The sequence below is a fragment of the Alligator mississippiensis genome, chromosome 13 (genome assembly GCF_030867095.1).
Source record: "Alligator mississippiensis isolate rAllMis1 chromosome 13, rAllMis1, whole genome shotgun sequence".
NCBI classification, from domain to species: domain Eukaryota; kingdom Metazoa; phylum Chordata; order Crocodylia; family Alligatoridae; genus Alligator; species Alligator mississippiensis.
Window position 1 is genome coordinate 13,114,480 of NC_081836.1, and position 26,877 is coordinate 13,141,356.

The window sequence follows — 26,877 nt, forward strand, 5'->3', positions numbered from 1 at the left end:
AGGGCTGTGTTCTGGAGCTTGGTTATTGTACCCAGCTATGGTTGTTACCTAAATGAGACCTCCTTGGGCAAAATGACAAACTCTGGACCCTTATTTGCATCTTTTCTGGACATGGGAGAAAATGTTCCCTATTAATTTCGGTATGCATTCTGTTGGGGTGAGAATCTTACACGACGGCATGTGACACTATTGCTGTTTATAACAATTGACTTCCTCTGTACATGTGCACTTCATGATTTTCTTGAAGTGGTTATATCTCTGGTATCCCAGATCACATTTCATTTTTATTTTAGCTTTATCTACCTCCTTATCTTCCACAAATCCCAAATTCCTTAGCATTAGTTTGCATTATTATAGTCAGACTAGTTTGCGGTTTTGTTTGAATGAAGTGACCATAGGTGACAAACTTTGTTTCACTGGGGCTATCCTCTATTTTAGCAGTGCTATGTATAGATGTGAATTTGACTCCTCAGCTTTTCTAGTGCCTCTCTCTTATTTTAACTTTTTTCTATCAATTATAACAGGGACAACTGGCTGTATGTCTAAATTCAAACTTACCAGCAAACTGCTTAAATCCATGCTCACTAAACTTCAGTTCATTATATAAGGTTATGATGTCACATATGCCATGTCAATTAAATGGATCTGACTTGCACAATTTTCATTTCAGCTACACTGTTTTCTAGCAAAAGTATCTCAGGAAATTGAAAATTAGAGTCTAGAACAGGGGTGGGCAAAATATGGCCCGTGGTCCAGATCCGGCCTGCCAGACCACTCTACCTGGTCCATGAAGCCCCTAAAAAATTAGAAAATATTTATCTGCTCCTAGCTACCTGTCAAAGATCACAGGAGACAGGGGCAGTAGGACCCAAGGAGAGCCTCAGCAGGACACGGCAGCCCAGCTCGCCTCACACTCAGCCATTTCCCTGGCTTCCTGCCCTGGCACTGCTCCAGCACCATGTGGCTCTTGGCTGCATCACTGAAGCACGGGAGCATGGGGCTGCACCAGTATCCCAGGGTGTGTGTTTATGCGTGTGTGTGTGTCCCTGTAGGGTGAGTCCCACACACACAGCCATCATACACATGCACCCATACCCTTCCTCGCACTGCCATACATGCAGACCTCCACACCCACACTCCCTCACACACCCCAGCTACCTTCCCCCCACCCCCACACAGCCCCATGAATGACACATGCCCCCGGCGGCTGTGGGGAATGAGGGTGGTGAGCACTGACCGGCGATTGGTGACCAGCCACAGATACCGCTGGCAGTAGCAGTGGCAGCAGTGGCCAGCAGTAATCAGCGACCACCCATAGATGCTGCTGGTGGTGTCAGCAGCGAGGGGGCAGGGTGGCAGGCATTGTCTGCCCACAGGTGCCGCTGGCAGTGTCGGCAGCACTTCTCTCAGGGGGTGCACCGCCAATCTCAGGGGATGCACGTGCACCTGCATGCCCCCCTTACATGTTGCCAATGCATAACCCCCACAAACCCCATACCCACCCACACCCCACATATCTACACACACACACCCATATGCTCCCTCACCCCACACCTATCCATCCCCCATGCAACCCTCCAGAGTCTGATATATCTATATATAGTTTTAAAAAAGGTGCTAAATTCCTGCCACTTTCTTGAACCTGTGGTGCTCAGCATTTTTGACACTCAGCCCCTGATTTAGATCCTGCTTTTTTCCCTTTCTCTTTGGGGAAGCTCAAATCTGTCTGAGCTTCACCTCACTGGCTCACATTACTGGCTTTGCTTTTACCTGTTTTCATGTAATCATTTCTTCATTCACATTTCAAAACAATCTGTTGTGTCTAAAGGCTGGTACAGGAGCCTTCACATGCTCAGTAGTAAAGGCTGTCTTAAAATAAAATCCTCTTGCTAACTGTAAATTATATCCAAGAAAAAATGGATCTAAAAACTGCACTGCTGTCTTTTCCAAGTTTAAATTGGTGCTCTGAGCTATCCCTTCCATTGCCAGTGATTGACAAGTGGGTCATTGCACAAAAACAGAGCAGCTGTTCTGCTGGAAGACACTTGAATCTCTTTCCTTGAAACTTTACCATGTTGGAAAGTGATTGTTTAAATGCAGTCCCTTTACACAATGTCCAGGAAACTGGACAAGCATGACAGGACCATAATTTGCTCAACCTGGTGACAGAATGCTAATATATAGAAGTTTAGTAATGTGTGCAATATCACTTACTTTCTATAATTTAGTCTTTCATGGAAACCTTTAGTCAAATTTTGTGGTCTTAACTGTTCATCTCATTCTATTTGATTATGTAATAAACCTGGTAGAGCAGCTGCTAGATCTTTGCCCCATGTATGTTGTTAAAGGGTGTTTACTTCAGTTGAGCTATGATGGTTTATGACATCTTCTATACCACTTAGGTCTGTATCTGTAACAGGTGGGTAATAGCACCTGAATGCTACAGCACTATTAGCAATGGCCTAACACTGGGTTGTCCCCTAACAGAAGGCCCCAAGGGGTTAAAATGCAGCCCCCGGGCTCCTGCCCAGCTGCCACTCCCTCTGTCACTCCTGCTGCTGTGACAAGTGGGGTCTCCATGCTTTCTGCTTCCCTCCCCTGCTCCTGGAGACTGGGCAGGGCTGGCCAGCAGGAGAGTGCTGGGTGTGCAGTAGGAAGAGATCTAGACTACCCATGCAGTTAGAGAGGGGCTGATTTACTCGCACCATGTGCATGGCCAGAAAGGCGACTGCACTGTTCATGCAGTAGAGGGGAGGACAGCTGCTCACATTGTCCACACTTGGTGGGGGCGAGCCAGGCTGCTCCCACTGCTTGTGGGGCTGGTGGGAAGACGGGCTGTTTCATTGCCCATGCAGCTGAGGGAAGTTAGGCTGCCCATGCAGCAGGGAGGGCTCTGGAGGGAGTCACCCAGGGGGTGTGCGGCCCAGGGGTCTGCACTGTGGGGTGTGCAACCCCCTCTGTCCAGAAGTTGGACAGCCCAGCCTGTCAGATTAACACACAGTAACTGAGTCCTCAAGATCCAGTGAGAATGGGTACCAGGTAAGTTGAACATACAAAATCTGGGAACCGTGATGCTGGATTTCCCGAACTGCCAGAAGAGATGATGGCCTGCTGTGAGGTTTGTGTAAGTGCAGAGTAGTATTCATATGTTACAGGGGTTGTTCTGGGTCATAGGTATGTGCCAGGAGCCAGAAAATTAGCCGAGATATGAAAACAATATAGTCTGGTGCAGGATGGCTTGATTACGTATACTATGTTGGGATTCCCAAAGTGAATCATTTTTTTTCAGTAGACTTTGAGGGGTTTTATGTACGATTGAACTTGTGCCCATGGGTCATTTCAGTTTGGAAATTCTTGCCTGGTGATAACAAAACCAGACTTTGTGTACAATACTGGGATGGGGGAAAATATCAGCTGCTAACTTTCAGTTTTAGAAAGTCTAGAAACCCCCCACGAGTGCCTGCGTCATAGCATTCAGTTGTTTTTGTTTTAGTTGTACTCATACTAGTTTTGTTCTGTTTTGGATACACCTCATTAATACTGTTTATCTGTGTGGATCTTTCCATATCAGTGAACTCTACATCCACACCAGATGGTTAGCAAAGGGCAAAGTCCTGCAACTTGACTCATGATCTAGTCATGCTTTAGTTTGGTATTAATTCTTTAGAATATATCATTCACAATGGAAGCTAAGTGACACTTGTACCTTCTTACTCCTCGTTCAAGGTCTTGTACATCTGTAGGCTGGTTATGGGTGCCACTGTAGATTACCTGCCTTTAAGGGTCTCCTAGGCTAGGGACAGAGGTTACACATAAACCAGTTTAAGTGATCAGAAACTGGTTTAAACCTGTAACAGAACATACGTTCAGTGTACATAAACTGGTTTCAAAATGGCTGAAACTGGTTTAAGATAAATCTGGTTGAATGTAGTATCAGATTTAACTGATTTGGGTTAAACTGACTTATGTAATGTCTGTCCCAGACCCCTTCCTGGTTGGCAGGGCACAGGGTCCCCAGGGATGGCTGTGATGTCCCTAGGGCTCTGTGACTATACCAGCTTTGCCCTTCTCATCTCACCTGCCACGTCTTGTTGGTAAAGATAATAAGTAGGGAGGCTGTCCATGAGTGTGTGTGGTCATGGTCCTGTTGAACCCCACTAGAACCTTCAAGTTCTTGGACCTCTTGCTGGGTCCCGCTCCAAGTTGGCATCTCACGAGAAACTTTAAGCCTTATAGGCTAGATGCATGGCTCCAAAACCTCCCCTTTACCACGCCCCACACCTTGCAGGTGGTATATGTATATTGTTCCCTCTGGGGTTTCAGCCTACTCAGCCTCTGGCCCTGTTATGTAGCTAGGCCTTCTAGTCTAGACCCACTGTGTTGCGCCTGGCTTTGAGGCACGAGCTTTAAGCAATCTCCTCTTGTCACTGCCCTTGTCTGCTGCACCATCCTGGTGCCAGGCTCTCTGGCCCCTGTAGCTGCACTGCTCTCTGGGCACTAATGAGGCCTCCACCTCCTTTTATAGCCTCATCCCAAAACCACTGGTTCAAATGACAGCATAAACATAAGCCCCTGGACTATAACATAAAAATAATGATGGAGGCCACACTCTGCCCCTTTAAGAAGGCAAACTTCTTTCCTAGTATTGTGTGCCTTCTAGCCCTGGATACCTTATGAGCTCCTGAAGCCCTGTTAATTTTGCAGGCAGCAGATCAGGCAACCAAATATCTCCAAGTAGCTTGTTCATGCAGGAGCTCCTTCCCCCTGGTGGCTGCCAAAGAATGAAACCCTGCCAGCCCCAGCCCTGCCTCCTTTCAGTCAGCTAATTGTGTGCAGGTGCCAGCTAATTCCCTCCCTAGCCTGCTGCTCAGGCAACTTGCAGCTGTGGAGCTCTGCCTGGGTAGGGTCTCTAGCTAGGCTGCTTCTGCCCTTAAAGGAGCAGGCAGATATATTTTGCCCTGAGACACTGGCTTAAGTTAAACCAGAGTCCTTTGCAGCCCTGGGCTGGGCTGGGTTATGCTGTCTGCTCCGGAGAACAGGGCTGACCATGCCCCTTTGCTCCCTAGCCAGGGCACCGGCGGAGACTGCAGGCACAGAAGGGTCTGCCTGGCTTCCCCTGCCCCACTCCCTTTGCTACTCACTGCTCAAGCAAAGATCCCCCCCTCCCTTCCTCCCATCTCCCACAGCATAGACCCCAGCCCCACAAACCCTAGGCATGTGGTATGCTAGCTAATGCTGAGAGGTGTCTGTGTGTGTGTCTCCAATTTCACTGGGACAGGACAAAGGCAGACAGGACAGTATCTGCTTAGGGCGTTTTGGAGCTAGTCAACAGGCCAGCTGGTAATGTCGCTCCACTCCCCCTACTTTCCTTGGAAAAAACTGTTTAAGAAGAACTTGAAGAGAGAGAGGCTTTTGTTTTCTTGATGGGCTGCTAAATGCTGTGTTATCAGCTCCCTGCTGGCTCCCTTGCCAGTCAGATTTGCAGACAGTATGAAGGCGCAGGGAGAGGGAGATTGAAAAGCTCAGTATCATCAACAGATGCATGCAGTCCACACACCCCTCTTTGCTTCAGCGTGCTAGCCTGGGGCTGGGGGCTGGCAACACTCCTGCCCCTTCAGCAGTGAGCAGGGAAAAGCCTGGGACTGTGCAGGCAGGGTTGGGGTCTAAACCCCTCCCTAATCAGAGCATCCTGTTGGGGCCTGGTCATGCCCCACCTCAGCTCAGCATGGTGAAAGGGCAGGGAGGGCTGCTCTACTGCCCCCAGCTTCTAGCCTGAGCCACTGCAGGTGTGTGTTCCTCAGTCCACAGGGAATGTCTGTGCACTTGCAAACTGGTTCAACCTAGGCAGGTTAGGACTAACCTGCAAAGATTTAATTAATTCGGGCTCAGGCTTTTTGAATGTTTGTCCCTAGCCCTAGTGCCTGCACCCTCTGGTCTCTCTCTCTCATTCGGTGTTCTCATTTGTCATGTCTTATTGTAAAAATTAGTAGGGGAGGCTGCATAAGAGCAAGGCATGCTCTGAAGAAGTGGGTCTTGGTCTGGTCCAGGCTTCCCCTGGCCTTGCCCAACTTTTATTGTAGCTGAGCCATCTATCTTGAGGCCCACTGTTCAAGGCTGCAAGCTCCTGGCCCAGCTTGGTCACAGTCTGTGACTAGGCCCCTAGCTATCCACTGCATAGGCAGCTAGTAGGGCTGTGCGAATCAGCACCGTTCTGTTTTGACTTGTGTTTTAATATTTTGACAGAAGAGCTTTTCATTTTGAATTTCATTTCAATTTGAAACTGCTATTCCATTCCGTTTCATCAAAACAGTTTTGCTGTTTCAACGCTGTTTTGACATTTTGCCCATAGGCTATAATGGGGAAGCTCAGAACAGCCTGTAACTTTGTCATTTCTGGCCTGATTTGGATAAAACTTGCAGGAATGGTAGCCCCTTTTGAGGGCATGAAGCCTGCCAATTTTCAAGGAGATTGAAGTGCAGTTACCTTGAAGTTTTGAAAGCAAAACTCATGTCATGTGTATGTGTTAAGGTGTAGCAGGATGAAAGCTGCAGGCCTGCTAGCCCCTGCTGAGGCCACAAAGCCTGCCAGCTGTCAAGGAGATCAGTGCAGGGCTTCTGGGTTCTGGGGCCTTGTACCTGTAGCTGCTGACAGGCAAAACTCATGACATGGGTGAGTGACACTGTGTGTGTTAAGGTGCGCCCTCATTCAACTGACACCAAGGCAGAAAGCAGCGCAGTTCAAACACTGCTGCCTTTTATGCAGATTTTCCATCCCTCCCCCAGAGCACTGGGATTGGAAGGGACCTCAGGGAAGGATGACAGTCACTGGTCAGCTACTCAGTCAATAATGAGAGCCCTCCTTCCCCCCTCTTCCCCCTCCCTCTCCTTACTTTAGTTTCTGTTTCCCTGCAGGCAAGCCCAGCTTGAGCTTCGAAACTCGAAACATTTAGAAAATTTCGAAACGTTTCAACTTGCCTCATTTCATTTCAAAGCTGTTTCGAAGCTCTCAGTTTCATTTCGATTTCACTGTTTCGAGCTCAAAATGAGTTGAAACAGCATCAAAATGAAACTGCTGGTGAAATTTCGCACAGCCCTAGCAGCTAGGGACCCTGTCACCCTCCTGCCTTACAGTCTGGATAGGCTGGACCTCATTTGGCCACAGACCATACTCTAGTCCTTATGCTCTGTCCACTCAGCTAAATTTCAAGACTGAGGTGTCCCCAGTCACCCCCTTTCAGTGGCCTCTGCCTCCCCTTCAGCCACAATCCGGTAATCTGGGGAAAACCGACAAACACAAAATATCAATGCTGGTCCCAGCTCAAAGAAATGTCCTGTAGTGTGGGGGTTTGCCACAACCCCGTGGTGGCAGGCTCCAAGTAGAAACAAGACAAAATAGAAAATGCCCGGGGTTCTTAGGTTACTTCTTGTGCAGATCCTCAGCTACCGTCTACTTGGAGCTCCCTCCTGAGTCCTCTTGCTACAGCCTGGGCTCTGGGCCTCATCTCTCAGGGAAGGTTTTGTCCCTGGGAGCTTCCACAGCCAGACTGCCCCTTCCTGGCCTGAGGCTTGAGTTTATGCAGGGTGCTCTGGGTCACCGGACCCCTTTACTTCTGGCCCCAGGGTCATCAGGCTCTGCCTGCACCTGGACCCACTGACCATCTTGTTGCAGGCTCCTCTGTCTGTGAGTCTGCCTCTGGTGTTACCAAAGGGACACAGGTAGAAGGCACAAGGAGACCAAGTGGAAGGAAACGGGGGAGGAACCCCTGGATCCAGGTACCCTTGCATCCCCTTCCCATTCTAGTAATCAAGGTTACACACTGGATGTCATATAAGCTCAATTTTCAGTATATATGCTCTGACAGTTAAAATGGTGACCAACTTGGTTATATCTCAGGAGGCGCAGCGGGAAGCTACGTTAGCCCAAAAGTACTGATGTGAACAATATCTGATGAACTCTGTAAACTACTTGAACTTGTGTTTTTGTGAGCTTTCTCATGAGTAGGCTGGAGAACCTAATAGTTTAAGAATGTGCACTTGTACAGCACCTTGAATCTGACAATCATGAAGTACGGTAAATGCTCACAATACCTCAGGAAGGCAACTGTTTTCTACATGTAAGAGAATGGAAACGATTGCCTTTGTAGATTTAAGCAGATCAATGGTCAGGCCAGACATAATACAATACTTTTAGGGCCATCCCCTTCTTAAGCACCAGCACTGGATTAGATTGCTTAACCATTCAAAAGGTAACGAGGAGTTTGTTTTTTCCCCTTCCCCAGTTGGGTGTTATCAAACTGCATGTTCCAGGAACAACTATTGCATGAACAGCCTGTGAGCACTTTTCCGAACAATGGGCAACTGACAGGAAGCAACTTTTGGTAAGTCACGTAGGCATGTGCTAGAAAAAAAGGGGCTAAACATACGTTATTAAATCATAGCCTAAAAGACCTGTAATGCCTGCCATGAATGAAATATTCCACAATGAGCTTCACCTATGAGGTCTCTTTGCTCAGAAGTGGTTGTAGCAACAAATGCAGGACACTGGGACTATAATTTTCCCCACTCTTCTGGGTAAAAATTGAACATTTTAAGTACCCATTATTCTTCATGAAACTAAGCCCTTGAAGTCAAGCCTGATCACCAGTCAGAGTACACTAAGATCACGCAGAAATTTGATATCCTTAAAAACAAATATTTTTAGATTTTTGTTTTTAAACTAAGCTGGGAAATGAAAGTTACTACCTTTAGTACATCAGGGCTAGGGACAGAAGTTAAACATAAACCAGTTTAAGTGATCAGAAACTGGTTTAAACCTGTAACAGAGGAGAAGTTCAGTGCACATAAACCAGCTTCAAAATGGCCAAAACCAGTTTGAAATAAACCTGGTTGAATGTAGTATCACACCCAACTGATTGAGATCAAAGTGGTTTATGGAACTGCTGTCCCAGACCCCTTCCTTGTTTAAGTTAAATCAGAGTCCCCCAGCATCCCAGCATGCTTTGCAGCCTTGGGCTGAGCTGTGCTGTCTGCTTCAGCAGAGCAGGGCTGGCCCCACCTCTCTGCTCCCTAGCTGGAAGTGTCCAGACATTGCCCCCCGTAACGTGAAGGGGGCAGGGAAGAGGTTTATTCTCCCTTCCCTCTCCTGTCTCACCAGCATGGACCGCAGCAGCCCCTGTCGGGCATTTTGCCCCACTCACCGCTGGAGCAGTGGGTGGAGTGGCCAGCCCTGCAGCAGCATGAAATGAATGGAGGTGGGGGGCTTAATTCCCCCCTCTGTCCCCTGTCTGCCTGGCTGGGATGCAGCAGCTCATGTCAGGGTCCCCTCCACCATCCTCTCTGCTGCAGTGGCAGGGGTGGGGCATGGCCAGAGGCCAGCTGGCATGGCTCCCTATGGTGAAGGGGTCAGAGAGGGGCTTTAGTCCCCACTCCCTCCCCTCTCCTCCTGAGGGACCACAGCCAGGGTCCGCTAGCCCCAGCCGCTGCCTCCTCTGCTTGCACCCAGCCAGGCAGACCCCAGCTGGGCTTCCCTGGAGGGAGAGGGGATGGAGTGGGGAATAAACCCCCTCCTTGCCCCCTTCACCTCAGAGGCCCATGCCAGCCAGCGGCCTGTGAGAGTCGGCAGCGATCCGATCTGGCTTTGGATCCAGCCGCTTTAGATGGCCACGATCCGATCTGGAGCTCCAGACTGGGTTTCCATCTTGATCCAGCTGAAGTGGCTCCGAAGCTTTGGAGCCTCCTCAGAGATCTGGCCATAGGGTATAATGGGGGAATCAATGAAATATTTATAACTTTGTTGTTTTTTGTCCGATATGGATGAAACTTGCCAGGATGGTAGCCTCTGCTGAGAGCATGACATCTGTTTTCAATAAGATCGGTTCAGGGTTGGGGGGAACTGTACCCCAAATTCTTGAATGCAAAACTCCCGTCACGTCTATATGTTACAACACAGGGGGGTCAAAACTGCAGGGGTGGTAGTTCTTACTGAGGCCACAAAGCCTGCCAGGTTTCAAGAAGATCGGTGCAGGGGGTTGGGGGGAACTGCACCTCAAGCTGCGGACAAGCAAAACTCATGCCATGGGTGCTAGTGGGACTGACTGTCTGTCTTGGGGCAGTTGATTGTCTGTATTGATTCTTTCCTCTCCTTAGCCTGGTTTTGTAGGTGCTAATTGATGGCAATTAACTGGCTACATTAGCTAGGTCCTGTGTATTGAGCTGATCCCTGAGTGAATCCTGATTGATCGGTAACTGGGAACACAGCAGCTTAGCAGCCAGGCCTGCAGCAGTGTCACCCCTCCCTGCCCCAAGACAGAGACAGTCAGTCCCACAAGCACCCATGACATGAGTTTTGCCTGCCAACAGCTAGGAGTGCAGGGCCCCAAAGCCCCCCTGCACCGATCTCCTCCGCAGCTGGCAGGTGTCACAGCAGGGGCCACCATCCCTGCAGCTGTCACCCCACTGCACCTTAACACACACAGGGTCACCCATGGCACCAGTTTTGCTTGTCCACAGCTTGAGGGCCAGTTCCCCCCAAAACTCTGCACCGATCTTCTTGAAACTTGGCAGGCTCTGTGGCCTCAGCATAGGCTACCACCCCTGCAGTTTTCACCCCCCTGTGTTGTAACACATAGACGTGACAGCAGCTTTGCTTTCAAGAATTTGGGCTGCGATTCCCCCCAAACCCCTGCACCAATCTTCTTGAAACTTGGCAGGCTTCGTGCTCTGTTTCAGAGTCTACTACTCCTGAAAATTGCATCCAAATTGGACAAAAAACAACAAAGTTATAGATATTTTATTGTTTCTCTATTATACCCTATGGCCGGATCTCCAAGGCGGCTCTGAAGCGCTTCAGGAAGCCGAACGAGGCAGTGCTTTGACCCGGACAGGCTGCTTCAGACCCTGAAGCATCCAAAGCGTCTCTGGATCCGAAGCACAGTCCGAAGCCTCACACAGCCCTTCCAGCCAGTGTCCGGCCATGCCCCCACTCCTGCCACTGGACCAGCGCGGGGGGAGGGACCCTAATGGGGCAGCAGCCCCTGTGATGGTGTTGCAGGGAGTGCGAGCCTCTTGGATCAGTTCAGGCTCAGGCTTTTTGAATGCCTGTACTTAGCCTAAGATTGCAGTGATGTCTAATAGCCTTTTCTTTAAATTAACAGACTTAATCTTTCTCAGCTTAAGACAGGAAGTCACTCAACTAAATTGCTTTTTTCATTTTAAAAATACACTGCGTATATAGCCAGTGGTCAACTTCATATAGGGGCAACTTTGTGCATGATTCTGCACTAAGATTGTATTATCCTCTGAAGCATCTAGTGCTGGCCGCTGTCGGACCAGGTAACTGGGCTAGATCGGTTGTTGGTCTGTTGTAGTTCGGCAGTTCAGATGTTCTAAATGCAAAGACCAATTTGATATGGCTCAATAAATTTGATGCTGTAACACGTTTGGTATTTCCAAGTCATATGGTCTAATATGGACACTTGGATGGCTTTAGTGTCAAGAATACAGGGAACATCAGGCCTTTTTTTTATTTATATCCTGGCTGTAATCTGAGCTAGCACTGGGAGAGTTCATCCCTTATTTTGTATGTAACCTGTCTCTATAAAGATAGTCCATCTCCAAAATGCCAAAGCCTGGATTCACATTCCTAACAATTAGCTCTTTGGCTGAAAGTTTAAACATGGGTGTGGGAAGCCAGGCATTATTTAAAGCATGTTTATATAAGAGACATACAGAAACTTCTGCAGTACATCAGATTTGTATGGGCTTAGGACACGGGCAACCTACGCTCACTTCCCAGGTCTATAATGGGCTTGCTGCATGGCCCAAGCAAAATCACACACACAGCCTATTTTAGAGGTGGGCAATTATTTTGGGCACAGGGCCGCTTACTAAGTTTTGGCATGCTATCGAGGGCCGCACAACAGGCAGCCCAGGGCAGATAAATATTAATTTTCTAAATTTTTTAGGGGCCCCCGTGGGCTGGATAGAATGGCGTGGCAGGCTGCATCCGGCCCCTGGGCCGCATTTTGCCCACCCCTGGCCTATTTCTATTTCTTTTCTGTACCACTTCTTCCTGAAGCCCATGGGAGTTGCAGATGCCCAGCACATAGTAGGATTAGATCTTCTATTTTTCTCCCAGTTTTCCTACCTGTAACATGCACATGCTACTAATCCTCCTTAGCAGGGACAATGGCAAGTTAATACTTCAAAGCACTTGCATAGTGAGACACTGGCCATGCCGGACTACTTGTTTTAATTTTCTCCACCTATTGTACTGCCAAAACAGCTCCTCACTGCCTGTCAATGGATGTTCTAGCTGGGTAACCCTTCATGGAGCAGATCTAGTATAAATGATGCAGTGGATAAAATGCTTGGCACTGAATACGCCATCACTGGCACTCCTCCTGCTACAGTTTTCTAGCAGTTTTCATTCAACAAGGATCCCAAGGATTTTTTTTCCAGAGCACATGGAAAACACAGCATATAGTGTGTATAGACTTGTATAGCAATGATATGCTTCATATCACTTTCTCTGCAAAGTGAATGCCACCAATTAGCATGGAAGGCAATCCATAATTAACGGTGGTGATTAATGCTTGAGTTGTATTGTTCTTTGAGAGAACAATGCGAGAAAATTGTTTCCTCTCATGCTATTCTTATTAAGCAAAATTTCAGCCCTACTTTCAAAGCCTCCTAGCTTTTCTAAACCCCACTTCAGAATACTGTGCAGCGTCTCCCGACACAAACCAGGTCTTGAAGCAGCAGCGCGAATGAAACAGCGCTCCATTCAATGCTAATGCATATCCTGTCATGGGTGCATTTGTGTGCGGCAGCAGGTACGTCATGAAGTACAAGTTTGACACAATCCCCGTGGTCCGTCACTGGAGTCTGAAGTGTCTCCCTAGGAAAATGCCTCTTTGTGAATCACAGCCAGGTCATTCCAGATTCGCTCTGCTCAGCCCACAAATCTTTCACATGACAAATCTTGCTTCCTTTTCTGTTTCCATTTAAATGTTTCTAGTCACTAACATGATTTATTGCGATTGCGCTACGTATAGCACAAGCTTGCTGCCCCACACCAGCTCCCCCTGAAATCATCGCAAAGCTAAGCCAAGTAGGTCAAACAGCACAGCATATTTCAATGTATAGTGTCACATATTTCTTGCCACAAGACTAGGTTTTTATTTTCCCTTCAACTTCTTCTGATCCTGCCTCACTATTTTGTGCTCTGGAAGCTGCTGTGCAGCTTATGAATCCTTAACAGAGCATAACTTGCACTGCACTGTATCAGAGTTCCCTGCTCATGACAACAGGGTCATGTTTCTTGTCATTTCTTAATTGTACCACAAATTCCCACATAATTAACTTTGTCTGCCTGCTGGACAGGCACTGATCTTGTGCTTTATCACTTATTTTTACCTTCTCTTTGCTATTCAGAGATGTACTTCCTTAAATCTTCCCCATTTCTGGGGAAAAAACCAACCAGAGTCTGTTTCTTTCCTTAGTTCTTTGTTTTCAGATGGTGTTTTTTCGGGAACCAGCTGTTTAGCAAACTTCCTGTTGCTACGGAAATGTAGGTCTGCCTTTCCCCTTTACACTTGCATGCTAGTCGATCAGTTGTTCCATTAGTCTATAGAGTTCCCCATCTGGGTGTGCGTCTTCCCCGCCCTTTGACAGCAGTACGTGTCTCAAGTGCTGAACCTGGACCCAAGGAATCCAGGTCTTACTTTTGGTGTTGCCACTGCCCTGTTGTGTGAGCCCGGGCAAGTCATTTAGGTTGTACCCTCACTTTTTGTCTCATCTACACATTACTTACAGCACAGGCTCTCTCTTGCTGTACAGTGGCCATTGTAGTTGGCTTTGATGTTGGGTTGGGCCTCTGTGGTCTACAGTAATATAAATCATTAAGAAAACACCCTTTGCTGGATTGTCCTCTCACCAGGTGAATCTGCACGAGATGCTTAATGATGGAGTTGACCAATTAGCTCTGCAGCAAAGCATTATCGTCTACAAATGTGGCACTGTTAGGCCAGAGTAAATTAACTCCATTGTAGGATAGTACTACTCAACACAAATCCTGTGCTATGGCAGAGTTATTTACTCCACTGCAATGCATGTGTAGATGGTGACCAGGGCTGGCTGGGGTACAAGGGTGCTACAGTGTGGGGCTAGCTGGTAGCCAGTCCTAGCCAGCCCCTCTGCAGCATTTTGAGCCAGGGGGGAGCAGCTCTGGGCTGGCAGGCTGACCCCCTGGGCCCCCTGACAGCTGGGGCTGCATCTTCCCAGCTCAATATGCTGTAGTCCCAGGCACACATGTAAATGCTGCACTCAGGAGCAATAAACTCTGGAACAAACTGCGCCGGAGTTTGTGTCAAATTAATACCATGTGCAGACACATCTACAGTATGCAAAAGGCCCTTTCCTCATTGTGCTACAGTTAGAATTTAAGTTTCTTTGAAATACATCCTGGCTTTTTTTCATGCTAGTAATGAAGATTTTGCCGAGCAAATACCTAGAAGCTTAGAGATGCAAGGAAAATGGAGGCCGAGGTAAAGGACTTGGCTTTGTGGGATGTTTCTTAGTTAATACACTTGATCTTAGTCCACTTAACAACTGAAGAGACAGCTCCTGCCCTAAGTTCACAAGCTAAGTAATCCTTCCAAAAGTTCCCTTGTTTACTGGCAAAGATAGTATTTTTTCTGCAGGCCTGAACTAGCAAAAAAGCACTTCTGAATACACTACATTTAAATGAAATTCTTGGGACATGTGATTTTCTGGAAACCCAGCAACTTCTATTTATTGTTGCTCTTCTCTAAACAAGGTTACATCTAACCATGGGGTCAGAGCTACATTAACCATGTACAAGTAATGGAAAGAAAAATATTCCTGCACTCAAAACAGCTTTCATATCCCTCAAGTCAATGGTGCTCCTTCAGGCTAGGAAGAATGAAACCCAATTAAATGGTCTATGGGAAGCCTAAAAGTATGTAGGGTTTTGCACGTAAGGTCTCCACTTGATTAATTCCTCCCTACCCTCATGAAACAAATCCATCTCAGATGCAAGCTTCTATAGGCACAATGCTTTCTTGGTTCCCTACTTTAAAATAGGGCCATTGTCTCCTTTGCTTTAAACTTGTTCTTCAAAGGCAGGTGAACACCCATTAAGTGTGCTTATTACTGCTTATTTCTTTCATTACTTTTATAGCCTTGCAGAGATGAATGGCAAAAGGCCTGCTGATCTGAAGGGGATCAGGACAGACCCTTTGAATACGGCTCAAGAAAGTGCAGGGGTTATTTTATGTCTATAACGCAGGTCTCATTTGTTTGCTTTGTCTCTTTTATATCTTGCTGGCATCTAGACTGGGGTGAGGCAGGGTGGTATGACGTGCCTTAATTCTTGTAGGTGAATAAGGGGGTGCTTAACCCCCGGCTCGCAGGCTACATCTAGCCTAAGGAGCCGTGCCATCCAGCCTGCAGTAGCCCCATGGTTCTGGAAATTTGGCTGTGGAGCAGCAGTGGCAGCAATTGCTGCTCTCCTGCTGCCAAATTTCCAGACCCAAGGGAGGCAGTGTGGGGCCAAGGGAGGCAGCACCGGGCCCCAATTTAGTAGCATGGGGGCTGAAGGATATGGCATGAGCCCTAGCATGGCAGCTGGGGCTGAGGGAGGTGGCAGAGGCCCTATTACAGCTAGCAGTGTGAGACCAGGGGAAGTGGCTTGGGGCCCAATCCTGGTGAGTGTGGCCTTACTGGGTCCCCAGATGGGACCCATACCACGCACCTGGCCTATGGCACCAAAACGTTGAGTTAATATATAGGATCATTGCTTGGGCCTTTTAGTCTCCCAACTCCTCTGATAACAAAGGTCACAGCACTTCTGAACTTGCAGGTTGTGCTTCCTGTGCCCAGCATTGAAAAGCCTGATGCCTTCACAGTGGAGTGAATAGGATCGCAGCACCCCAGGAAGGCCGATTCCTCAGCCATGAGTGTATAAACTCACCCTTCTCTCCATGCCCGGGCAGACCTCCCTGGTCATATCTGCTGTTCTGCAGGACAACAAATTTGGAAGTTTCTGCTTTGGAAACTTTGCATGGGAAACCTTGCTTTGCATGGGAAACCTTGCCTTACCTGAGCCTCAAAACATTACAAAAGTCAATTGTCATTTGTTCATCTCCTCAGGCACAAAGGGGCTTTGCTCACCTCAGTCGCTATTATTTACGGCAGATGGCTCTGTTGAATTCTTACTATCAGTTAATTTGGGGAGAAGCTGTTGAGCTGTAACCCATGTCTGCTGCATGACAATTCAGTGCTCGGCTAAAATCCATTATTTCCACATGCACAGACACATGCACACCCTGAAATAAGCTTGCTTCAGGAAAGAGAGCCCAGGGGCCTTCGAGCGACTGAACTGCTTGGGGCAGATGGTGTGCTTTTGGGTTGCAGCTGGTCTTTTTTATGGCCTTGAATTTGTAGTTTTGTGTTCATGGCTACATGAGCTTGCTGACTAGTGCCATTGTGTAGGCAGCAGGGCTTTAGTGACTTCTACAAATAATCAAGGGACGTCCTCACTGCAAATGATTAAATGTCATCAAATGATGCAGATTAGCAGTTTTCACACTTAGCTGGCCTAACAGAAGCTGTGTCAGAAAATAAATGAAATGTCATTGTAATGACTAATAACAATTCACAGAACCATTACAAGGAGGGCGAGGAGATTGATTGCGCTGAAGTAGTGACATGAGCAAATACAAACAGGTGGGAGACATGGGATCTAGCAGTTGGCACGGTGTCTCTTGTGTTGTGTAACTTCCTCCTGCTTGCAGGGCAGGGGTGCCCCAGCGCGCAGCCCGACGCTTTATTTCAAGCAACGTGACCTCACAAGAAACAAGCTGTTCCTTTCCTTGGTGCTCTGGCCGATGTAGTAAACAAGCCATTATGAATGTCAGTGACAAGCCAGCATTGTTGGAACAGCGTCCAAACTGCATCGTGCCATTGAGGGGAGTCCTTACCGCAAATGCTTTGCAAAAAGGGATTGCAACAGAAAAGCTAAATAGGAGCTTTGGCAGCTCTGAGTTTGTATTTTTAAGGCAGGGCTGAGTTACATGGCTCAGCAGCCCTGGATCCAGAGCTCTTCACCCTAGATGTACACAGGTTATGCCTTGGAAACTAAATTCTGTCACCTTTGATACTTCAGGTAAAGCCTTTTGGCTAATGACCTGGACTGTGCCTTAGGTTGGAAACAGGGTGTCATTTCTTTCCTGTGCAACAAACTCCCCATTTATCATTGGGCATTTTTTTTTGTCTTTTGATTCTTTTCTTTTTATCCCCCCTGTAAAATAGGGGGAACAGGTTTTCCCTTTAAACATATTATCTAATTAGGTTGTGTGCTCTTCAAGGTGTGGACTTTCATGGTATAATAGGTATCTGATCTCATCTTAGGTGTCTAGGTACCTCTGTATGACTAGTTCACCAAAAAAAAAATAAAAAACCTAACTATTTCAGCTTGTTTGCCCAAAATGGTAAGCAGAACAGCCCTACTCGTATGAGAAAAGCAGTGGATACAATTGAAATTTGGCCTGAAGGGAGCAAGAAATGCCCTTTTGCTAATTGGCTGTAGGGAAGATGAATTCATGCATACCACAGAACAATGGCGATGAAAGAGTTCAGTGTCACACGGGGCTAAATTCAAGCAACTGTGAGAACGACGCGGATAAATGCATAACGCGTCTCAGTTGGTTCTGCCTCAGAGCAAGAACAAAGACTGAAATGGGTCACAGCCAAAAAATGGAGGCCCGCATAACAGGCTGTGAAATTTCGTTAGCAAAAAGAAGTTTAAATAGGATACCTGAATGCCTTTGAGTGGGGAAAGTGATGCGGACAAGGTATTTCTCCGAGTCTCTCCAAACCCCGTGCCACAATATTTTCAAATCTAGCCATTTGTAATGCCTTTTTGGGTTCTGTACTATAGTAATGGGCATAATATCCAAATGCTTTGGAAGAGGATGGAGGATTGACAAAATTACCTAAGAGACATTTTTATATTGTCTGTCTGTTATCTGTACCGGACATAGGTGTTAAGTTACTCAGAATTTTGGCAGAGTAAGAATGGCAGGATTTCACCCAAAGGAAGAATGAGAAGGGGAGGCAAAGTTACCTGTTATTTCAATCATGTAATTCTTTTATTACAGTTCACTTTTAGCAGCATTGATCTATTTATAATCCTCTGTCAGGAAACATTCGCACATTAAAATTTAATGCCAGATTTTTACCATTGAAACCCAGGAGACTCTTGCTATGAAGCATCATTTAGAGAATTGTTTTCCTGTTACATAACTTGACTTCCAGGAATGGGGACCTGTTCTGGAAGTTAGCCAGTATTAACTGTTTAGCCATTAGAACAAATGCAACGGGGGAAGATTTACTGAGCAATAAATTCCACAGATCCTGTGAAGAAATGGCTTTGGCCCTGTGGTTGTATAATGAAACTTTGATTTTGCACCATACTGAAAAATCCTACAGTTCCCAGCACAGTTTTCATATCCAGTACCATGGACATGAAGCTTAATGTGGCACAGAGGAAAGGACCAACTAATAACCCATCTGTGGCTTATAAACCAAGCATCTTCTTACCCTTTATGGAGGGCACTGTACGGCTGTGCTCACACAATGGGCTTGGAGCTTCCACGACCAGTGAAGATGGGCCAGCTCCCTATTGCTGACTCTGAACTCCATAACTTTCCCCAGGCAACGTTCCCTAGACCCTCAAACCTGCAAAAACCCAAGCCTGAAGATTCAAATCTAGAGTCAAGTCTTGCAAAGTGACAGGTGTTCTGCTGTGTCCCACATAGAGGCATGATTGTACAACAGACTCTCCCAGGGATCCAGATGTCAGATGCAGGCCACTGCCAGCATTAAGGTCCTTCTTCTGAGAAGAACTTACACAATAGAAGTGAACGAAGCGTGCTGTATCTGCCACAGGATTGGCACTGGCATAATATGAACCTGTGGCTCTTGGCAACCTCAGTAACATCATAATGACACTGATCTACATGCTGCCTGCTTAACTAAACGATGGTTTGGCACAGATGATTTCTGTGGCAGTTGCCTGATGATTCATAGCATTCACTCCACACATATAGTTGGGACAAGTATCCGAAATAAAAAATGGGCTCAGCATTAATGCTATGTGAAAGTCTATGATGTGCAAAGGCCTTGCTATGTGCATCACAGGGAAGATGCATTCAATCTTTGGCCTGGACCCTTTGCTACTTGATGCCTTTGTGGTTGGTCAGTGCCCCCAGAGGTTCATCAACATGTTTCAGCTCTGAGGAAGAGCCAGAGTTGTCATTTCTGCTCTCTTCTGGAGGAAAAGATGCCATATATACTACGTACATGGTAAGTAGATGGCAAAGCCTTAATAAGAATTGATAGCTCAGCTGTCTCAAGCACTTAAAAGAATGGCCATGCATTCTTCATGTCCAGTAGTCAAAAGATCGCCATTCTTTCCTTGGACTGGAGCAACATTTCTAAGTTTATGTGCAGTGAAGGGATGACCTTAGCCTTAGATATCTTTGCCAAATTCAGGAGTTCACAGTGCAGCATAAGAGTAACTTCTATGCTTGGAAACCCTGACTGTCATCATGTTTTGTCCAGAGGTGAGCAGGGCTGCCCATTTAGTCCTGCCAAGGACAGAGGTGTCCATAAAAATGTTCCTGATACAGCAGCATGAGCAATGCTGAACCCAGCATGGTCAGCTAAGGGTGAGAAATACAAGTTGGAGCTCACTGCTGTGGACTCAGGGGATGAGTGGAAATACTCAGTGCTCACATGCTCACTTTGTAAGTGCTTTGAGATGCTTTATGTAAGATGGGAAGGTATTATACCTAGCTCAGACTTTCTAAGGCAGCTATAACCATTTTTTAAATTATTCGTGCCCATTATACAGATGGGGGAAACAAAGACAGGAGAATGACTTAAAGCCAATTCAGCAGGAGATTAGAAACTCTCTGCTGTCACACATTCCTAATGGTGTTATACATTGAATTGGACACTGGAGGGCAAGTATCTTGAGGGAAGGTTTCCCATTACTCCTACCAGGCAACCAAAGTTCAATAAATGGATGGGTGCAGGTAAAGGGTACAGTAGCAAATGAGAAAAATGAGGCAGGAAAGAAGTGTGTTTGACTGCAGCACCACGAGGGTATAAGAAGCTTCTTGTGCTGCAGGTGCCAAAGGACTGAAATCTCCTTTCGGATGCACTGGCTCCATCCCAGTTACAGTGAAGACAAACTCCTTTCAGCCCAGATGCATACCCATACCTGAGAATGGGTTGATCTCTTCCTCCCTTCAGCAGAAATTAAGCAGATGCTGGAGTTGTCTGCCCAGTCCTTGTGCGGGCACAGTTCTAGGGACCGGATGGAAGCCTTATGGGACATTACACAATGTTTCAAAAACCTCTCCCAGATTTAGGAGCATGAGTCCCACTGAATGTCACTGGCAAGTGTGTTCCTAATTGACTTTGATGCTTATAAAAAAATCTTTCCAGTGTTACGATGTTATTGTTTTGGGTTTGGTATTCGTCTCTCTTTATTTTAAAAATAGTTTTAACCACTGGCCCTGCTGAGGGGAGTTGTCTCTGCAGGAATTCCCTGGGTGAGGCCAAGTGTGCACTGGAGAGCTCGTACTCTTCTCCAAGACGTGCAAGGTTGCTCTGAGGAATTTTCTCTATGAAAAACATGGGGTGTGTCATCATCATTCAGCAGCAAAAACAGGAAACTTTCAGGGGTCAGGCGAGCAGTCATCATAGCAGCTGGCTTTCACAGCTCACCTAGACAGGGTGGGGCTTGGTGATATCGGCAAGTACCCGAGTGTCACTGTTCATGTGAATAACTTCCTGAGCAGTGACCTGTCAGTGGGGGGAGGCATACGGTGCTAATATTGGTGCTATTACTCACCTGCCTAACACAGACGGTTCAGATTCACGCCCTTCAATGCAAGGAGCTGTTGCTAAATGTGGCCCTTGGTCTTAACCTCCTAATTAGGGCGCTGGCTTAGCACAGTCAGTGCCAGACGGAAAGCGGAGGGAACCCTATTGGGCCCCGAGGGCAGAAAAACAGTGAAGATCTGTAATGCTGTTGGCTAGGGTTGAACGGGGTGTGGTGGGGAAGGCTGTAAAGCAGAGGCGCTGCAGTGATGCCAAGTGTGGGAAAGGAGGCAGGAGTGAATTTTGCAGAACAGGAGGGTTCACTTGAGAATGATCCATCCTCCTGCCTTGTATGTTGTCTCCACCATTTCCACTTGCATCAGAGGGATATGGTGACCTCTTTCCATCCAATGCCCGCTCCCCCTCGCCCCCAACACCTCTTTTCTGAATGAAGTCTGGTTCCTTGGGCAGAATAAACTCCAGCTACCTCCAAGACAGCTCTCTCTTTCCATCAGGGAACTGGATTCTCATAAGTCCTTATGCTTCCTGCTGTGTTACACACTGCAACTATGAGGCCAAACCTTAGTGAATTCACCCTGGAAGGACTGATTGTGGTCTCCATGGCCTCCTTCCCCTGGGTAAAATACTTGGTTAAAAATCAAACAAAGTCTCTCTCCCTGGCCCTTGTCAGAGAGAGAATTTGCTAGCAGAAATCTCTACCCAGACCTCTTCAGCTTTACTTCTGGCTTTTCTGAGAAAAAAGAACATAAGCAGTGCCGTGCTGGGTCAGAGCATCTAGCCCTGTGTCCCGTCTCTGACAGTGGCAGAAATGGATGCTTGGGAGGGAAAGCACGAACCAGATATATCTAGAGTGATCTATCCCCTAGTCATTAGCCTCCCTGGCATCCATCATTATTAGGTTAGAGATGCCAGAGGAAACATCTCCAACTGTTCTGTTCAACAGCTCTTAATAGATTTATCATCCATAAATTTGTCTAGTCCCTTTTTGAAACTGGCTGTGCTACCAGCCTCTACCACCTCCCATGGCAATGGATTTCACAAGTTAATTACACGGTACATAAGTACTTTCTCTTGTTAGTTTTAAACCTGTTGCCTACTAATTTCAGTAGCTGCCCCCTAGTTTTTTATTCTGGGACTTAGTGAACAACAGTTCCCTCATCACTTTGATCACATCCTTCATGATTTTATAGACCGCTGTCATACCCCCCTTAGCTGCCTTCTTTCCAACCTGAAGAGTCCTAGCCTTTTAGTCTCTCCTGGTATGGCAACTGCTCCACACCCCAGATCATTTTGTTGACCTTTTCTAATTGTACTGCATCCTTTTTGAGATGAAGAGACCAGAACTGTACGCGGTATTCAAGATGCAGGCACCCTGTGGATTTGTATAATGGCATGATGGTGTTGTTTTGCAGAGGGTACATTCAGGGCCATCCCTAGGGTGCGGCCAATTGGGGTGACTGCCCCAGGCCCCGTGCTTTGGGGGGCCCTACACTTCAAGAGGAGCTGGCAGCGCCCCATAGCAGCAGGTGGCCCCACTCCTGGCTCTGAGGGTGCCGCAGAAGTGCTGCCTAGTGGCTGCCCCACAGCACAGCCTGCCCTGGAGCCCATGAGGTTGCCAGGTACCACGGCTCGGGGCCCCCACCACAAAGGTGTCCCCGACCCAGCCTGGCCTACCCAGCATGGCCCTCACCTCGGCTGCCCCATGCTGCAGGCAGCCCCCTGGGGTGGGCTGCACCAGTGACAGCACCCTCAGCACCAGCACCAGAGCTGCTGCCTCCATCCTGCTCTGCAGCCCGCGCTGCCCAGCTCTCCCAAACTTGTTTTTAATTATCCACATCATAAAATAAAAAGGCCTTTGATCTGGTCAGTTGGGTGGCAGGATTGTGAAACCGTCCTTCAAGTTAGCACCAGAATTGATGTCCTTCACTTGGCAGAGAAAAGTTTGCAGGTCAGTTTTGCAATCAAATGACTACAAGTCAGGACTAGCAGGAACAGTTTCTTAGGAAAGAGAAAACTCCTGAGTGTGTGTTGTGAAGAGGAACAAGGAGGTAGATAGAGTTGTCCCTGAGGCATATCAGAGAGCCATGATTTCTTCAAGCAGAAAAGCATCATGCGTATCAGAGCGCTATCAGCTACTCCCTCAAGATCTGTTAATATTTGAACCAGGAAGGGTAGAGACTCTGAGCCAAGGGCATAAAACCCATATTCTTATCTGGCCTCCCTCTTAATCCTCTCTCCCTGGCTAACACTAACTTGCCTCAAACAGATATCAGGTTGTCATTAAAATAATAAAAAATGATACATCCCTTTTGTTTTCTCTGCCGTGCAGAGTAGGAAACCAGTGGTTCAACCTGTGAGTCAGTGCCAACTTTTAGATAAGGACCGCTTCTCTTTCAGCCCTCCAGCAGAGTATTTGCTGAGGCACCACGAGGGGATTTCCTTTGGAGGAAGAAACAAAACTAAGATCACTTCCCCACTTCCCAAATTTTAGGGTTTGGGGGACTGAGGAACATGGGTCTAAACTAACTCCAAGTTCTCAAAACTAAAGTTGGGTCTTTCCTAAGCACAAACTGTTTTCATGCCCATAGATGCTAACAGCCCTACACTGGTCTTTCCCCTCTGTCCTGTGCCAGGTTGCCACCGATTTGATTTGTGCTGAGGTACACAGAAAGTCAGATTGACTTGGGCAAGTAAAAAGGAGACACTCAGTGGCTATACCTTTATCTTGGGCCCAAGGGACCCGCTAAAATCTTCACAGCATATTACTCCATCATTGCCTTGACAGTATTGCTGATTATCCTAGCTCCTTTATCCTGATGATTTCCCAGTGTAGCTTCTGCAGTGTGCCCAGGGCTGAAGATGGCAGAAAATACTTTGTGGAAACATCCTAAGGTCACATGGGCCACAGAGGGGGATATATCCAGCAGATTCAGACATCTGTATGGTAACTTGAAATAGGGATTCTCTGATGAGAGGACTGTGCTTCCATAAGCACCTCACCCCTGTCCTCTTCCATGGACTGGGAAGTCAGGGTCTTGGTCTTTATCTTAAAGACCCTCAGTGAGTTGGTAAGAACTTGCTCATGTTCACACAGATTCCCTAGTTCAGTTACCAGACCTAAAATATAAGCTATGACCTCCCGCTCCTTAACCTACACATTATATAAACTTGTGAAATATGCTGAATGTAAACACTTTAATAAAATGGGAGCAAGTTTGTTTCTGCAAGATTATTTAGAAGGGAAAGTAGATATCATCTTTACTAACTGCCTTCATAGCCTTGAAATACAGATTTTGACACAATCAAAATGTACAAATTCCCTGTGACCTGCAATGTGTGCACTAGAGAATGGGAGTCTGGCTTCTGCTGTGGTAGGGCATAAAACTATTGCAACAGACTGGAGAAATACATCCAATTAAACTATAATAACATGCAATTAGGCCAAAGGTCTCTCTGCTAAAACAAGAGTATTTCTATTCAGATGACTTACAAACATTAGTGTAATTCCGTAGCTCTTTAAATATAAATGTCTTTCTTTCCTTTCCCCCACCCTCAATACTTGCAAAGAGTGGTTTTAATAGTAACTGATTCCTGTCTTTAATAATGCATACTGCATGAGATTGGTCAGAAGTTCTCTCGTGGATAGAATAATACACGTAAAAGCCACCGGTGGAGAATGATGTGTTTGTTCTTAAATTAATCTTTCCAGGCTCCAGAAAAAATGGGAAGTTTGAATAGAAGATGTAGTTACATGGTGCAGTGTTCAAAGGAACTACCTGGAAAACCAAAAAAAGAGAAGGACGGGCCGGATGCTCAGTGGAAGTAAATTATCACAGCTCCACTGACTTCAGCAGAAGCCTGTCTGCTAGGAACTAAAACCTCTGTCCTGCAGTCAGAAGAACTTCTCATTATAATGGTGTTTTTTATATCTAACCCGCTATCTGCTTTTCAGTATGTAACTGCTTAGATCAGTGGTGTCCAACTTTCTAGCCCCATGGCATGGGGTTGGTCTGCAGGCCACATCCTGCACAGGGTTGGCTTGTGGGGTTGGTCTCTGGATGTGATCCTGCATGCCCGGATGTGGCCACAGAGAGACCCCACACACCAGCCTGACCATGCACCAGGCTATGTTATCCAGCCCTGGGAAATTCCACAGGTCTGGAAATTTGCCTGCCACCACTCCCCCACCACTGTATTTCCAGACCCACAGAGGCTAGGTGACACAGCCCTGTGGGCTGGATGTAGCTGGGAGGCTGGACAACCCTGGCTTAGACACAAATAGATTACTTTCCCCACCCTTGGTTGAGAAGAGTCTGAATCTGGTGACCTCTGTGCAGGCTGCAAAAGAAATCTGCTTTGGTCATGTCTAACAGGAAAGCTAAACAGCCTTCCCATAATGATGAAGGGGCAGAAAGTAGTCTTTGTAGCTGTCTGGCTGGCACAGCTCCAGCTGAACTAATTATTTTAATACTGGTGACATTTAATTGTATTGCTAGCAATTGTTAGGGCCTATAGAGCACTTCATAGATATCTTTTAGTTATTTTAATCAAAGGAAATCAAATAAAGCCAATACTGCTATCAGAGTGTGAATTGGTGTCTGCTCCGTTTTGACTGTAACTTTGCTTCTGCAAGCACAAGTGGAGATGGGAATGTGGGCACGAAAGTCCCAGGTAGAATTTGCAGCATTGTTAGTTCAGGGAGAGAGGCATCATCCCTTTGATTTGTAAAATTCAGTGAGTGTGATTAGGAAGTCACTGAAGCTGAAAATAAAATACTCTTAGTCCAATTAGTCTCTTTTAAAGTCTTTTTTATGGCTCTGGAGGAAGTAGTGAAGGCAACAAATGAGGAACTCCAGGTAGAGCCAGGATGGAGGCAAGAAAAAGAAAGCAAACATGAACAGGAACTGTGCCTTGATGCACTGCGCTTGGAGATCAACATTCAGGTTGCCTTTTTTAGCTGCAGGGTATGACTGCCTTGTTTCAACATCCCTTCGTTGTGTGCAATTTGCTTTGCTAACGTACCAGAATCACAGAGTGCTCCCAGATCATGAACCCAGCTGGGCCATGTGAACGGCGCAGAGAAATAAAGCTGTCACTTCCCAGCAGTCTTGCATGCCTTGCCCTCATGTGAAACAGGCCTCTCTGCTGATAGCTCCAGTAAGAGGGAAGCAATTAGTGCCACTGGTATTGCAAATGTGTCTGGCAAGACTAGCAAAACTCATTTCACATGGATTTCTTCCCCTTCATCCCTGCCCTCTGGTTTCTCTCCTGGAAAAAAATTAATTAGACCAGAGAATTGGGGAATTAAAGATGCAGCTGCAGCAGGGAGAGGACAGGAGAGCATGTTCTAACATTCAGATACATACTTAGCCTGGGTTCTGCCTGATGCTGCCTTTCCTTACAAGCAAGACTGATTTACGGAGACACAACCTAATAAATTCAGAGTGAGCAATTACTCAGTGTGCAAAGTCATATGGCTAAATCTGCCCCAGGGGTATTCTCTTAAATGATCATTTTGCTTAAATTCGTGCTCTATAGACATGGCTGCCAGCTGATAAATAGCAAGTGAAATAACATCAGAGCCACAGTGCAGTGATCAAACTTCCTGATGGAGCAGAACAGAAATGTGAAGTGGATATATGTGTTAAGCCAAACCCTCAAATGCTTACTGGGGTGCCATAGTCTCAACTAGTGTAAATCAGCTTCGAAGCCTATGGAGCTCCCTGTTAGCTGGAGATCTGTCCTAGGAGCGTATTTTCCTCATGCCACTGAACCAGTTTGCCAGTATGCGATAACGGTGCTGGAAACAGCATCCAGGGCAGTGGATGAAATGTGCAGCGGGAGACCTGCGTGGTGCAGTGCTTGTGCAGCTAGCAGGCACTCCCGTTGAAGCATAAAACTATTGTTTTACAGGCATGGTTCCAGCTGTGAAACTGCTCCG

The 26,877-nt window shown here is 46.8% G+C and overlaps 1 long non-coding RNA gene across 2 annotated transcripts in view; it reads left to right on the plus strand.

Moving 5' to 3' along the window:
- The first annotated feature begins 3,043 nt into the window (after nt 1-3,043).
- LOC132244685 (uncharacterized) overlaps nt 3,044-26,877 on the plus strand; it is a 41,523-nt gene continuing 17,689 nt past the window's right edge. The window contains exons 1-3 of one of the 2 annotated variants that reach the window (XR_009456414.1): nt 3,044-3,124; nt 8,279-8,377; nt 24,646-25,612. This is a non-coding gene — a long non-coding RNA (uncharacterized LOC132244685). Of the gene's footprint in view, nt 3,125-8,278; nt 8,378-24,645; nt 25,613-26,877 lie in introns of those variants that run through there. The other variant, XR_009456413.1, reaches the window with a different exon arrangement.